Genomic DNA, 17,184 nt, shown 5'->3' with positions numbered 1-17,184 from the left:
TTATAGAAGACTTTTTGAAATTTTTAAAACAATAATTTGTAGTTGTCAGGCTATAAGCTTTGCATTTCCTTTGTTCAACTTATATATTTTATTGTTATTGATGTGGTTGTAAATAGGATTGTTTCCTTAACTTTATTTAATTTTTTTTTTTTACTAGTGAATAAAAATGTAATTGATTTTTGGGTATGTATCTCATGCCCTGCAGTTTTACAGGATTCATTCATTAATCATAATCTATGGATAAAAGTCACACACTTGAGAAAGTGAAAAGACAATCCACAGAGTGAGATAAGATATTTACAACATATATAACTGGAAAAGGCTCATATTTAGAATAAAGGACCTCCTACAAATTAATGAGAAAATATGGACATCCCAATAAAAAACAAGCAAGTGATTTGGCCAGATGTTTCATAAAGGAGGAAATCAAAATGGTCACTAAACACTTAAAAATGTGTTCAAGCTAAATTACAATCAGAGAGATGCAAATTAAACCCACAATGAGTTATCACTCTACCTACTAGAAGAGCTAAAATTCAAAGTATGACAATGTCATGTTTTTGGGAGGGTTTAGAGCCATCAAAACTCTCAGCAAGTACTGGGAGTATAAACCGACACTGTAGCACTTGGGTTTTTCCCCTGAAGTTAAACACACACCTTCTTTTTTTTTTTTCTTCAATGTTTATTTACTTTTGTGAGAGAGAGGTTGCGGGCGGGGGGGGGGGGGGGGGGGGGGTGGTGGAGAGGAGGGGCAGGGAGAGAGGGAGACACAGAATCCAAAGCAGGCTCCAAGCTTTCTAGCACAGAGCCCGATGCGGGGCTCGAACCCATAAAGTACGAGATCATGACCTGAGCTAAGTCAAAGGCTTAACTGACTGAGCCACCCAGGCATCCCTAAGCACACACATTCTATAACACAGCATTTCTGCTCCCATGAAACATAGGTGCATGCAAACGAGACATGAACAAACTGGTCATAGCAAAAGCAACAGCCTCAAACTGGAAAAAAATAAATAAATAAAAGTCCTTCAACAATGTATTGGATAAATTATGATATATTCTTACAATGTTTCCGTAAGAAATGAACAAAACACACCTACAACTATGTCGGTGAAATTCACAAATACAATGTTGAGCAAACTGAATCAGACACAGAAGAACACATATGTGTGATTCCATTTATATAGGATCCCAAAACAGGTAAAACTAGACTATGGTAATTTAGAAATCAGGATAGTAATTAACTTTGCAGGGAGGGAACATTGGGAAGGGGTCCAAGTACTTATCTGGGATGCTGACAACATTACATGTCACCGTCTGAGTGGTAATTATACGGGTTTTCGCTTTGTGATAATCTCTTAAACTGACCATAACTGTTTTGCGCAACTTTATTCACATATACGGGACGAGGTATGAGAGAGTAGACCCTTCGTTTATTTATTCCTTCATCTCATTCCTTCATTCATTCAATAAATACTTCCTGAGCACACATTTTACGACAGGCACTGTGTGATACACTGAACATGAGATCGTAAACAAGACAGACTTTGCCTGGATCTTACGTAGATCCTGGAAGCCCGTCTGTGAAGGACAGAGAAAGAGTAAGTGCAGGACGGGGTCGTATTTATTTAAGATGGAAAAGTGGAAAATGTTTACACACCTTTGGAAAGGAGCCAGTAGCCGGGCATATGTATACAATGCCTCAGATCCAAAGCTTTGAAATTAAAACTCTGTCTCTATACACCCTAATAATAATAATAATAATAATAATGATAATAATAATAATAATAGCTGTTATTATTGTTTTAAATGTTTGTTTATTTATTTATTTTGAGAAAAGAGTGCACTCATGTGCACAAATGGGGAAGGGGCAGAGAGAGAGAGAGGGAGGGAGGGAGAGAAAGAGAGAGAGAGAGAGAGCAAGCATGGGAGGAGCAGAGAGACAGAGGGAGAGAGAAAATCCCAAGCAGGTTCCACACTGTCAGCACAGAGCCCAATGTGGAGCTCGAACCCACAAACTGTGAGATCATGACTTGAACCCAAACCAAGAGTCGGATGTTCAACTGACTGAACCACCCAGGTGCCCCCAAATTATTATTTTTAAATGGTCGAACTCTTCCCAGGACGAACTATTTCAGTTTGTCATTTCAAAGAAGAAGGAGAAGAAGAGGTGAGTGGAACAGGACTAGAGGAGGAAAGGGCAGGCTCAGCACTTGGGAATTTGGCAGTTTGCTCTATGACATAACCTCTCGTGTAAAAGGCCAGAAGCCAAAAGAGGTTTTATTAGAATCAGAACGTTCCCGGCTTAGTGCGATCAGCAGTGCTGCTTGGAACCAGGCACACGTGAGCTGAGGTGGTGCCATGTTCCTCCCGCGTTTTGACTGCAGGTTGGGAGCAAATGGGTGTGTCTGAAAAATCCCCACACAGCCTATCTTCAGCTCTTCTCTCAGTCTCTCATTGCAGGGCTAGCCTGAGACCTCACCCTTCCAGAAACAGAGGACATCGTCCCCTTCAAAGTAGTATTCCTTAAAGACGAACAAACACAGAAATAAAAATGTTGTGGATGTTGCTTTGAGGCTGAGCACCACGCAGGGGAAAAGAGAAAGATGGGCCCAGGGCTGGGGCCCAACTTGCCCACTAAGACCTCCGTCCCCCACACTATCCGAGGGCTTCCAGGGCCCGGCCATCTGGCAACATCAACGCCAGCAGGTCCCACCCCAAGCAGTTTGTTCAAATATTCCTTCTGTCCACCCCTCCTGCTTTCTGGGGAGAGTTCTGGTGAAGCGAGCTGTCAGCACTGTTACTCTTACTGGATATCCCGCCAGGCTGGTGGCAGGTCAGCAGCCTCGTGTGGTCTCCACAGGCCTCTGCCTTACAAGGCCACCCCTCAACCAGTATATGAGCCCGTGTCCACGTCATGCTCTCAGGGTCACCGTAGGTTCTACCGATAACTAGGACTCACTCTGTTCCTGCCCACATTTGATGTTCTGTGCGTGCCTTTGTGACATCAAGCGTTAAAGGCCCTTGTGAAAATACATGTGTATTATTTGGTATGAATCACACGTGAAAGCATGGTCAGTCGTGAAGATAATATCCCAATTAGTATTTTGACTACTCAGTCCATCAACAAACATTAACTCCTACCACCAGTCCTAACAAAACTGAGCATGAGACGGATGGGTTTTGGAAGGGACAAGGAAGAGGACTGTGGGGCACCTTGGTGGTGGAGTCAGGAGTCCCCTTGGCAACACTGGAAACAGTGGGGGAGGGGAAAGAACGAGTGGTCGGAAAATTAAAAACTGGTTACTAATACCTTGGGAGATCCGAAATAGAGAATCAAGCTGGGTGCATTTAGAAAAACGACGTGTTGTTTGGTGCTCATTCTCTATGTTCTTCACTTGCTATAATAAAGTCACAGGATTTTATGTGAAAAGTGATTCATTCGATCTTAGTACCCATGGATTTTATGAGGATATAGTGTAAGTTTTGTGGTGTTTCTTTAACAAGCATTAAAGGGATATGGAAAAAAATTGTAAGATGAAATACTTCACAATTAGGTCATGGCTTCTACTTTTCAGGGAAAATGTCAACCCTCTGCCTTGGTTCTTTTCCTCTGAAACAAGGCTGCTTTGCCAATTTGTATTGGAAACAGAGCTGGAGGGACAGTTCCCTTCTCTCACAATATCCTACATTGGGAAATTGAGATAAAAAGGGGACGTCTTACCTGCAACATTTTAAAACAAGTGTGCATGCACTTGCCCGCTTTTCATAAAGATGTTTCTGGAAAATGCAGATCTAAGATCCGAGGTGTCCTGTGGCAAATGAGGATTCCGTCAGCCATGAATGTTGAAGTCCCATTCAAGAAAATAATTCGTGTTCATCGACTTTTTTTCTATGAAAGGTATTTAATGTTGATCTTTTCAATCATGTCCTCGAAGAGGTAGCTGGGCAGGGAGGTGGTTTCTAGCGCCTTTCTCTGCCACCAGGGGGAATTGTCTTACGGCTTCTGAGTTGTGTGAAGAGCCAGCCTACGAGGAGCAGAGAACTAATCAGTCCCCCATGACCTTGAAGAGGCACTGGCCATCTGGCCCGCTCACTCTGGAAACCTGCAGGCCAGACGGCGGGCTGTTCCCTGCACAGAGACCTGCTTTCGTCTTCACTGGGAACGAGCCAGATTCTTCTGAATTTCAATTCCTTGTGGGTGCTGCCTCTTCCAGCCTCAGTGGGGAGATGCCCCCGTCTCGTGCAGTGAATGGCAAATACACTGGCTCCTGCCCACTGCTCCTTATATCTCTAAAATTCCTTGGGAAAGAGAGTATCTCTAGATCGCAAACTGTTTTTTAACAGGCAGGCCGCTGAGCTGTTTAGGCCCAATATGACATTTCTCTTTTGTAGACATGACTTTCCTCATGGGGTAATTACAGTTTTATTCAGAAGATACCAGGGTGGCCCTTTCCCTCCACTTTACCCCATTAACACGGCAGACACTGCCAATTCCGAATAGGTTCCCATTCGTGTATTTTCCCTTCTCTCAAAAAAAAAGAAAAAGCGTCGTTACAGGTAAGCTACAAGGGCATGCAACAGAGCGCTTCCCACTTTCTCTCACATCCGCCACCTAACCTGATGTGCCTGTGCACGCACACCCACCCACGTGCAGGTTCATATGACACTCATGTGCAGGTGTGTGCGTGCACACGCGCACACACACACACACACACCTTGCTGAGGAGAAGAGGAAAAAGAAGGAACAGAAGGAGAAAAGAGGAGAGACAGAGTCCATCCTGGACTGGCATTGGGTAAGAGTGCTGTCAGAGGCAGGAAAGAGAATGTTTGATAACAGCGACTGAGTCAGCGCATATATTTCTCCTCTAACGAGGAATCTGGAGGTAGATACTGCCTGGTGTTAGTTTAGGGGCTCACTAATGTCAGGGGCGTCCCGCATGGCAGGACAGCTCCACTCTCATAGCTGCAGCAGGACCACATTCGTGCACGAAAACATGGGTAAGGGATCGCCCCAGCTCTGGTTTCTCCTTCCTCCCTTCTAGTTTCTTCTCATCTCTCATCAGCAAGACCTAGACTGTCTGGTCCACCCAGGTACCAAGGAGGATGGAAAGCGAGTGTCTCACCCAGGGTAGGCACGTTACTGACCCAAGCAAACTCAAGTAGCACTGTCAGGAAGGACGAGAGGGCCCCTGGCAGGCAGCTAGCTCTCCCTGGTGACATTCCTGAGGCACCTGCTCTGCCCCACCCACCTCCCTGGTTCCTCGTCAACCACGCCACCACCCTGCCCAATTTGGACTTCCAGATTCCTGGTAAACTATATGCGCTCATTTATGTCGACTTCACGAGCCAATCACTGTGCATAAGAGAAACTCTCATGTGAACTTTTGGAATGTCTGCCTTTTAGTTACAGGACAGGGGTCCAGAGTCAATTTGTGAAGCAGCAAATGCATTTCCCTGTTTTACATAGTCGTCCACAATTAAGAATCTATGTATTTTTTTAACATTTATTTTGAGAGAGAGAGCGCAAACAGGGGAGGGACAGAGACAGAGGGAGAGAGAGAATCCCAAGCAGGCTCTGCAGAGCCCAACGTGGGTCTCTAAACTCACAAACTGCAAGATCATGGCCTGAGCCAAGATCAAAAGTCAGATGCTTAACTGATTGAGCCACCTAGGTGCCCATGAATCTATATATATTTTTAAGTTGATTTGTTTTGAGAGAGAGGGAGAGAGAGAGCAAGAGAGAGCAAGAGAGAGCGAGAGAGCAAGAGAGCGAGTGAGAGAGCAAGAGAGCGAGAGCGAGAGCGAGAGAGAGAGAGAATCCCAACAGGCTCCTCACTGTCAGTATGGAGCCCCACACAGGTCTCAATCCCATGAACAGTGAGATCATGACCTGAGTTGAAATCAAGAGCAGGACACTTAACCAAATGAGCCACCCAGGTGCTCCAGAATCTATAGGTTTTGTGAGTACACTAGTATTTCTGATGATTGTACAATTCCTTCCCTGGTACCAATTACCATTGTAAGAACTAATTTTAGTAGTAAGAAAAAAAATAAAACTAGACACATATAAAACTGAATCATTAGGGGAAAAAAAAGACAGTTACTCAAATAAACCTAATTATTTGATAAATAGAAATATTTTTAATCTTTTGACTGTCTTGAATTTTTAATGAATGATATTTATGAATTTTCCTCTTAGGTTAAAAAAAAGTATCAATTATTAAAACTGGCTTCTTAAAATAGCAGAACTATATTCAATGACTTTGAATTATAAACCTGGAGGTAAGATTGTCTATCAGCAAAGGAAAAGTCACTGAAACAGAAAAAAGAGTCTTGGTCATTTTTAGTACTATTCGTTTCTTCATGAAACCAGAAAAGCTAAAAAAAATAAGCAAAATATCTCTATACAACTCTTTTCTCCAAAGATATGTTTCCCAAAAAGAACAACTCAAAGCTATAAATAGTCAAGTGCAGTCTGTCTTGTCTTGGGAAATGCACATGTACCAACTGATGTATTCCGTGACCGCAAATGTCTCTTTTCTTTGTATCTTTTATGTTTTGCAAGCCTTTGTTTTACGTGATGTTTGGCTTGGTGGTCCCCATATCACTATAGTTAATCAGTAGTTAAGTTAGAGTCAAGAGATCATATTTGTGGGGTGCCTGGGTGGCTCAGCGGGTTAAGCGGCTGACTTCGGCTCAGGTCCTGATCTCGAGGTTCATGAGTTTGAGCCCTGCGTCGGGCACTGTGCTGACAGCTCAGAGCCTAGAGTCTGCTTCGGATTCTGTGTCTCCCTCTCTCTCTCTGCCCCTCCCCCATTTGCACTCTTTCTCTCAAAAATAAACATTAAAAAATTTTTTTTAAAGATTTTTTCATTAAAAAAAAAGAGATTATATTTGGCAATTGACACACTCAGAAAAGTATCTTAGGTGTACCTAACAGAGTTTAAAGTGCTCATTTCCTACAAATTGACATTTGCTTCGCAGCCTTCTTTATCACACAATGCCTAGAGTATGCGAAGTGTGTTCATTGGAGTGTTCTTGAAACATAAATTAACACTATTCAAATAGACTAAATCGATAATGGCATGTATTTGCCGATTTTACTCCTTATTGAAAACCTGGTTAGTCAAAGCCAGGAAAATATGAAAGGTCATCAAAGAAAAGGCCTCTGTGAGGGTGCCTGGTTGGTTCAGTCGGTTAAGCATCTGACTTCGGCTCAGGTCATGATATCGTGGTTCGTGGGTTTGAGCCCCGTGTCGGGCTCTGTGCTGACAGCTCAGAGCCTGCAGCCTGCTTCAGATCCTGTGCCTTCCTCTCTCTCTCTGCCTCTCCCCTACTCACATTCTGTGTCTCTCTCAAAAATAAATAAACATTTTAAAAGTTTTAAGAAAAAAAAAGAAAAATCCTCTGTGGAGATATCATGTTGATACGCACATTCATTTGCTTCTGGCCACCTAATACTTCTTATTGGTAAGTCATTAAATCTAAACCTAGAATTATTTTAACATAAGGCATGTTGAGTATATGACCTGACCATGATTATTTTCTCTAGCCATACTATCCAGATCAGCACTTGATAGGATAGTTTTGTAAGCTGGAAGCCTTCAAATCCTTGACCTATCAGAAATTTAGATATGTCATTGTTTTCATGAATTATTACATCTTCTAAATTTTTCCCTCGCAATGAGAGAAATCATTTCTTGTGGAAATTGTCATTTTTATATGAAAACAATATCCATAACTATGAAGATGGAAAGTGAAAAAATAAAGGCTGATCAAAGTAACTTTTATTCTAATACTCTACAATTAAAATAGGACAATTGAATCCATGAATCCTTGAATTCCAAGGGGAATAAAAATGTCCCTTTTATTCTCTCATCCTTAAAGTGGGAATGCAAATACTTTTTTCATGTATTTGTTGGATGATAGAACGAGATAGTGTAGAAAGAGTATGTAAACCTCTTCATAGTTCATAGCTAGCACCTCTAAACAGAACCAGATGCTGTTGGTTAAATCCAGTGGGGATTACTGGGAATTTTCATTTTCTTCTTTATGATTTTTTTTTTTTTACAATTTATGTGTATTACTTTTACAGTCATCAAAAGTTGATATAATCCATTTTGAAATGCACATTAAACGCAACTATATGGACAATGAAATAGAATATTGAGCCAAGAAACAAACCTATTCATTTGTAGTCAACTGGTCTTAGGCAAGTTTATCAAGAGTACACAATGGAGAAAGAGTAGTCTCTTCAACAAATAGTGTTGGTTAAACTGGATATAACATGCAAAAGAATGAAACTGGACCCTTATCTGACACCGTACATAGATGTCAACTCAAAGAGGATTAAAGATTTAAACATAAGACCTGAAGAAATTCCTAGAAGAAATTATAATTTTCTAAAAGAAATTATAAATTCCTATAAAAATATAAAGTAAAACCTCCATGACAGCAGTCTTGTCAGTGATTTCTTGGATATGGTATAAAAAGTATCAGCAACCAAAGCAAAATTAGGCAAATGGGTCTGCATCAAATCAAAAAGCTTCTGCACAGGAAAGGAAATGATCATCAATGGAATGGAAACGCAACCTACAGAACAGAGGAAAATATTTATAAGGTATATATCTGATAAGAGATTAATCTCAAAATTATATAAGGAACTCGTACAACTCAATAGGGGAAAAAAAACCCCAAATACCTCAATTACAAAAAAAATAGGCAAAGGATTTGAATAGACATTTATCCAAAGAAGAAATACAAATCACTAATAGGCATATGAAAAGATGCTCATTATTACTAATCATCAGAAAAATGCAAGTCAAAACTACAGTAAGATATCATCTAATACATGTTAGGATGGCTGTTATCCAAAAAAAGATAACAGGTGTTGGCAAGGATGTGGAGAAATTGGGACCCTGTGCTAATTTGAACCGTTGGTGGGGATGTAAAATGGTGTAGCCACTGTGGAAAATGACATGGAAGTTCCTCAAAAAGTGAATAGAATTAGCATATGATCCAGCAACCTCATTTCTAAGTGTGTATCCAAAAGAATTGAAATCAAGATAGTAAAGAGATGTGCGCACCTCTGTGTTGACTGAAACATCCACAATAGCTAAGACATGGAAACAATCTAAAAGTCCAACAACAGTTTAATGGGCAAAGAATGTTAAGCATTCTAAGCAAAGAATGTTAAGACCCTGTTAAGCATCTGGGTCTTAACTTCGGCTCAGTTCATCATCCCAGGGTCATGGGATCAAGCCCTGCATTGGGTTCTGTGTTGAGTGTGGAGCCTGCTTGGGATTCTCTCTCTCCCCCTCTCTCTCTCTGCTCCTCCCCTGCTTGCACACCCTAAATAAATAAACAAACAAATAAATAAATAATAAATAAAAATTATACCTCTTTTATCCCAAGAAAGGGAGAACACAGTCGTTGACAATGTGAGCTCAGGAACCAAAAGCTCCAGAAAAGATGTTGAGTAAATTGTTTAACATCCTCATATGTAAAATTTACGTAGTGATAGTTTATATCATAGATAGCTATGATCATTCAATAGATTTAACCATGTCATGAGTTCTATGCTTTGTCAACACATAGTAAGTTCTCAATAAAAACTGAGTTCCTAACTGCCTCCTACGAAATTAATTTTGTTAGCCATGCTACTATCCTTCCCTGCACTCCTGAATTGTATGCACCAAAGATGAAATAGAATAACAACAAGTCATATGATAAACCACACAGGGAACAGTGCTACCAGGTCAAACAGTGTGAGCACGTTGTCCTTACGAAACTCTCAGCTGTCCAGATTCCAGAGTAGTAAGGTGCCCTTTCTACTTCAAATAAACAGGTGACTCCCCACGGAAGGTTGAATGCACTTTAGATGAAAGAGTACACGGAAGTATGATCGATGAAGCACACTTCTAATCCTGAATTTGGAAGGATAAAATGGAGCTCTTTGGAAATCGCATGCTAGCTCTCCAGTTCAGAATGGGGCCCAAGCCAGTGATGGAGAATGGATTTAGTTTGATGGCCCTCTGTGTCCTACATCTTAGAAATTCTAAATGATGAGGCAAGGGAATCAACAACTGGTGAAGCTCAGCCTCTGTTACACTCGATGATCCAGACCCATTATTGCATCTTTCTCAGATTTGTCTCCCAGATGCATTCTCTCCCATGTCCTAGGAGCTTAAGTCTGGTCACGGGTGAGTCCTTGGGCTCATCCTCTCCTTCACCCGCGCAACCTGGCCTCTAGACCAAGGTTTTCTTCTTGAGCCCGCTGTCTTTTCATGGAGATAATTAATATTGAACTGTACTTTTGTTTTTCTTCATCTCATTTAAGGAGAATTGGATTGTTCTTGTCACACTTCTTAAATTTGAAACACTCTCTATGGTGATTTTAATAATCTTTTGCCGCTTGCTTGAAAGCAATTTTTAACATTCAAAGAAGAGAGAAAACGGATGTAACCGTTCTGCAAAACAGGTAAAAGTGAAGTCCTGTTATAGCTTAAATGACACCAACTAGTTAGGAAAAGGACCAAGGATTTTTTTCCCATAGCTTTGTGTTTCAGCAAAATTGACGTAAGAAGTCCTATTCAAGAATATAATTGGGATGACAAAAATCCAGGGGACTGATGACATTTTCAAGGTCATTGTAGAGGACTGAGGGAAAAGTCTGGACACCAATTCTTTGCCACCCTGTGGGATACGGATCTCTGCCAACACCTCCAGCCTACTCTTCCCTCTTCCCTTTGGACACCCCCTGCCTCCTTTCTATGATTCAAAGAAACCAGGGCACTCCCATCTCAGAGCCTTTGTAGATGCTCTCCCCTCCACCTGGGATTCTTTTTTCCACACTCTTCACATCTTTTTATGCTATGGGTCTCCTCTCTAATCTCATTTTTGCAGAGGCCTTAAACTGTCTGTCTTTCCAAGCAGCCCTCAGCCAGTACCAGTATTCTCTCTCAGCTCTCCTTGGACATTATCTTCACATCTTTGGCCAACAAATGTTAATACAGTATATATTTATTCTCAACTCTGTAATTACGATTGTGTGCCGCTTCTCTTCTTGTCCTTGAGTCAACTTCCCATGAAGTGTCTTTATTGTCCTCCCATGTTTCAGCACCTAGATAGTACCGAGCCACAGATAGTACTAATAAATATTTGCAAAATGGATAAATAAATGAATAACGAAATGAACTCTATGTTCATTGACTACTGATGATTCAGAACCAGCAATTGAAGTGCCCTTATAGGCAAACATGACGACGTGTCTGGTGACATTCACATGCCATGATATTTTAAGCAAAATAATTTGAAGACTGATGCCATCGTTGGATGATTTATTTCTTCACGTATGTTTGAAATTCATTTCTTCACATATGTACCTTCCATCTGTCTCTGAACCACACACAGTATTTTCAGAGTTACTCACTGTCCAAGTTCCCTTCAAGGGCAGTAGCCTGGGCAGTGTGTGGAGAAGTTAAGAGGATTTATAACCTGAAGTCTGAAAGCCCACCTTCCCGGTCAGATCCCATGTTGGACTGTCATGAACACCACCCACATCTTTTTTCTGGCTTTATATCTATAGAAATTTGGGGACTGGAATATCTGAGCTTCTCAAGATCCTCACTCAGCAACAGACAGGACTATAAGGACACATTCCATCTGCTGACGTCTTTCTCAGGCAGACCAGAGTTGGGGCATGCCTGTCTCCCCTCAGGGACTTGACATATGGGTCATCTCCAGTGAGCATCTAACAAAGGGTCTTATCACCAGTGCTGACAAGCCTCAAGAGACAGCATTCCAGGCCATGGCTCTGCGTGTGGTAAGTATCTCTTCTGCCCTTTCGGGGTTAGATTGCCTTGTGTGTACTTTCTGTGTTTGTAGCTAGCCGCTTGTCCCCAAACATTCTGGTCTGATGGTATTTACATTCAGAACTCATATTACATATTTAGGGTGAAAATCATGATTACCAATAGAGTAAAATAATGTAAAACTGAAATTTATGTATGTATATACACATACTACATAGATATCTGTGCCTGCAAATATGTATAAACAGTGTTAGGAAAAATATTTTCTTGCATACCAGTGAAAAATTTCGATTGATTTAATATTCAGTAGTCTCGCTATTTGGCTCATTTTAATTTCCAAAACAAAGTTCAGAGCTTTCTAGAATTTCAGTGGTTGGGGTCAGAGAGCACAGTCCCTGGGACTCTTTCACCTAGGTTTAGATCCCAGGCCTCTCTCTTCTGGGCTATGATCTTGGGCAAGCATTTTATCTTCTCTGAGCCTGAGTTTCTTTTTCTTTAAAATGGGGATAATGATAGCACCTACCTCATATGTTTGCTTTAAGATTTAAATAAGTTAATAGTTGTAAATTTAGTAGTTTGTAGCATCTAACAAACTTAACAGGTGAATTTGATAAGTAAATAAAATGCCGTGTTTCTCAAATTGGCGACTCTTAGCCTTGTGCACACAACAATGTGCTGTGGGTTACTCAGCACCACAGGACGCACTCCAGAATCCACCTGTGGTACCTATCGTAGTCAAGGATGAGTAACAGAAAAAAAACTTTATTTTAAATAAACACAGATGTAGTATGGAGCAGACATCTGAAGATAGAATATGTGCTGTGCAGACATTTATTTTTCACAGGGATCGTATATCGCAAGGCACTCCATTCCTGTCCACTGTTTCTTTCACGCCTTCCCCACAATCGTCTAATTCTAACCAGACTCTCAGTTTTCTGGGACATCCCATACTTCCCTCTGCCAGTGGTGACCATTCCATGCAACATGGCTGCCCGTGGGAATCCAGCCAAGCTTCGTGAATCACAAAGCATTGTACTTTCTGCGGGGATTCTCTTAAATTTGCTCCTGAATGTAATTTCCCTGCCACAAATGGCCAGTACACTATGTGACTGTTTCGTGGCAGCTGCCACATCCTGAATAATCATGTCTGATGTGTGTGAGCACTCCCTTTCCCCTCGGTCAGCTGTAAGCAACTTGAGTTCAGTTAGGATTCCCTTCATTGTGCATCTGCCCCTCCCCCCAGGGTGCAGGGCACAGAGCCTCTCCTTCACTAAGTGTTTGTTGAGGTGACTAGACCCCACGTTTCCATCAGGAAACGCCTGCCACAGGCAGTTGGAAATCATTCACCTCCTGTCACAATGACATCAATGGGAAGATAACGACCTCAAATGGGTTATTGACTACAATTCCAGGAAAGTACCAAGAATAAAGGTTCTAATTAATCATCCAGCCACAAACTCCTAACTTGCGGGTGGGCCCAATCTGCTTTCCCCCAGGGGGCCTATTAGCTTGGCTCAGCGTCCTCGAATAGGAGTAGTTCCAGAAGGTGAGCAACTTCTTTAATGAGCAACCTGTTTGCAACAAGAGCTAATTCACACCTCAGCATGAAAAGGAAAACTAAACAGTCTTCCTGAGGTATGAAATGACAGGCAATTTCTTATCTACTCATGCCCTCGAAGATTCTACTAGCCTCATTTTTGTTTTGCTGACTTTTTTTGGAGACAGTTGACGTGAAGTTTTATAGGAAACAATATTAAGAACATCAACTAATTTTTTTCAAAATATTTCCTGAGTACCCACTATGTACCAAAACATCAAGATGGAGCTTACTCGCAGCCAACAGTGAAATTTGGACAACTAAAGAGGAAATTAAATACAGGCTAATATGAGACTGGAAGTACAGTTTGCTAGACGAATATATAGGAACCACGTTCAATAGGATTTGCTTGTAGGGTATAAGGGAAATCAAGGAAAAAGCCCAGCCTTTTGTCCTGATTACTCAAGGGATACTAGAAGACAAGTAGGTTCGTCCAGGGTAAGCTTGAGAATGACAATGGAAACTTTGATGTTGAACAGGTTAAGGATGAAAGGTCATCAGGACATTCAAGCTGAAATGGACAACGAAAGGCTGAATATCAGCTCAGGAATTCACGAAGATCCAGATAAAGGCACATGTTTCTTAGATACAAAATAAGTACTGGTGATTGGAACAACAGGAATGCTCCAGACCAACAGAAGATGCCTCTAGAGCAAACAGAGTAAAGAACAAGCCCAAGAGATGGGAGGAAACCCAGTAGTGATGTTATGGAAGTTGAGGAAGGAGAGTCAAGGAGAAGGGACTGGTTGTAACCAGGAAGGATGTAACCACTGAGCAACCAGGAAGGATGGGTACTGTAAGGGGTCACTGGATCTAGCCAAAAGAATCCTAGGGTGACCTGAGAGGTGTAGTATAGAGAAGAGACAGGGACAAAAGCCCATAAGGAGTGGGTGGAGACAGATAAAACACACGCAAAACAGACGAGTGTCTACTGCCCTTCTCTGAAGCCTGATGGTAGAGAAAGAGCACTTGTCATACCAGAGGGAGACTTTAGCACAAGAAAGGGTTTTAAAACGACATTTGGGCCTTAAATAAATTAATAGACTTCAAAAAAAAAAAAAAAAGCCAGTAGTAAGGAAAAGAGAAAGAAGAAGCGATGCATAAAGGAAAGGGGAAGGAACTGGTTTTGAAGTTTCAGTATTTAGTTAGTCCAATATTTAGGTCATTGAATCAGCAGAACTTAGTTAACCAAGTACATCGGCCCACAGAGAACTAAAACACCAAATCATGAGAGTGGGCAAGTTCATCAAACTCATTCCTTATCCTACCAATATATAATTTCTGATGGATTCAGAATTCCAGAGGTTCCATATAGGTTCTGGACCTGACTCTGGTCCACAGAGAGGCCTTGGAGAAAGTACTTCTATCCTCTGAGGGTTTCCTCACTGGAGATATGACAGGTTGGACCAGCTGCTCTACGAGGTTCTCCCTATGGGGCTCCCTCGAACGTGAAGTGTAACCTAAGAAGGTTCTCTGCAAGCCCCTCCATGCTCCTTTCCTTCCTTTCACTCTTTTTGAGCAGATGTGGGATGCTGGCTGCTGAGCTGGAAATCCTCCAAAATCTAGAAGAGTGGATACTCTTTTCCACACTTGCTTCCTCGAGATAGGTGGGGATTTGTGGCCTTTTTGGGAGTTCAGAATGTTGGGCGCTTTTTTGCTAACATTGACCCACTGGGTGAAAAAGCTACTCCCTTTTCATCATCCAAATTTCTTTCTTAATGTAAGCCATTTCACTTCAAGTAGGCAAGAAGTGTCTCTGTTCCTCCTCATTTATTATTTCCTTCTGAGGGTCCTGGTTGTAGCTATTTTTAACGCCCAAATCATGCTACCAGAGACCTCAATGAACTGGTTGTTCACAATTGTTCCACTCAGTACCCACCCCCCCTCCCCCCGTTTCAAAGTGTTCTCCTTCTGCAGAGAGCTCCATACATGCCCAACAACTGGTGGTCAGGAAGTTTTTATTTTAGCTACCTCATTACACCACAAGGTCACTCCTGTAACCACCGTGCTTCCCGCCATCTTTGCTCTGTTGTAAATACCATTTCACAAGATTGTGTCAATCCTGGAGGAGGGTGGGGGCCAAAGTGAAGGACTAAGCTGAGAGTAACTCACTTTTGCCACTAGAGGTGGCCGTTCTGGGACTTGCAGAAGCCTGACCTCAGATTCAATCCTATACTGTTTCTGGGATTCATTCTCATGGAAAGAGGGAGTTCACCACATGCTCCTATCACCACTGCTTGGAGTCTTCCTAAGTTCTCCATGCCTAGAATCTGACAAGATCTCTGACTCTGAAGAATAATTTTTATGTCTTCTAGTGTAAGTTCTGCCTTCTTGAATCCCCATTTCCCACCCCGGGATTAATCTCTATCTTAACTAATTGGCAATAAAAGCCCAATACTCTCAGAAGATGTGTACCCTGCATTCCATGGCCCCCAAAAGACCATCCCAATAGTAGCCCAACATTTCTGAGTATAACGGACACCTGCCAGCTTTTAATGATATTTCCATTCTCAGGTGCAGCTGTTTTCTTCAACTGCTGTTCTAGTCTAGATGAATGGTTCTTGATCTAGACTATGTGGGAGTATCAGTTGTGGGTCTTTGAAAGGCAGGTGACTCTGGACATACCCACTGCTCTGGACTGAATTGTCTCCCCAAATTTATACACTGAAGCCCTAACCCTTGAAGTGACTCTATCTAGAGATAAGGCTTTTAGGAAGTAACTAAAGTACTGAATGAGGTTATACAGGTAGGACCCTAATTAAATAGAATTGTTGGCCTTACAAGAGGACGATCTCTCTCCCTCTCCCTCTCCCTCTCTCTTCCCTAGTGAGGACAATGAGAAGGTGGCTGTCTCCAAGTCAGGAAGAGGGTCTCACCAGAACCCAACCATGCTGGCACTCTGGTCTGAGGACTTGTAGCCTTCTGAACTCAGAAAGTAATTATAATTGTCTGTTAAGTCACCGTGACATGGGATTTCATCATGGCAGCCTTAGCCCCCGGCATCTCTAGGGAGCAGTGCTAGGATAGGTGAGTCACCTCTGCAACCAGACCTGCTGACCACTGGTGTAGCCAGCACCTAGGCCTATTTTACTAGAGGCCTTGTGCCTCCAATAGGAAGGAAAGTCACTTCTTCCCTGAACTTTTGCTTCATTTTCAGACTTTTCCATAGCTAGCTGAGGGCTTGTATAACTTTCTTTTCCAAACGTCAGTCACTAAACTTAGGTTTTCTATCTTATCGACATCTCACTAGGCTTTTCTTCTGGTAATGCATAAGGGATTATTGAGCACAGCCATTTTTTTTTTCTCCAGATCATACATCTAGCTCACCTCTCTCTTGGCTTTCTTTTATGACAGGATTTCTTGACCTCTTTAGCTCATGGACCCTCTTAGAGAATATGAGGAAAGACAGTACTACTTTCCCTGAAAAACATACCCACATGCATGCCTACAAACTGCATATGATTGGGGGTTCCAGAGATCATAGTTCCCCCAAGCAAAGTCACGTCTGAAGAGTCATGATCTAAGCCTCTGTTCAAAGCCTGATCTTCCAATAAATAGCATCACTGAGGGCAGAATCTCAGGCCACACCCAGGACCCACTGTACCAGAATCTGCACCTGAACAGGACCCCATGTGACTGTAATCACACAGAAACTTGGGAGGCACTGTACAGCAAGTTTTGCTAGAAACAATTAATGTATACACATAATATAAGCATACTGAGTTATTATAATTTTGTCTTATCTACCAGAGAATGACAATAATTAACCAA

Source organism: Panthera pardus, unplaced genomic scaffold (genome assembly GCF_024362965.1).
Source record: "Panthera pardus isolate Hobbes unplaced genomic scaffold, ASM2436296v1 HiC_scaffold_2, whole genome shotgun sequence".
NCBI classification, from domain to species: Eukaryota; Metazoa; Chordata; class Mammalia; order Carnivora; family Felidae; genus Panthera; species Panthera pardus.
This window is presented reverse-complemented; position numbering follows the sequence as displayed.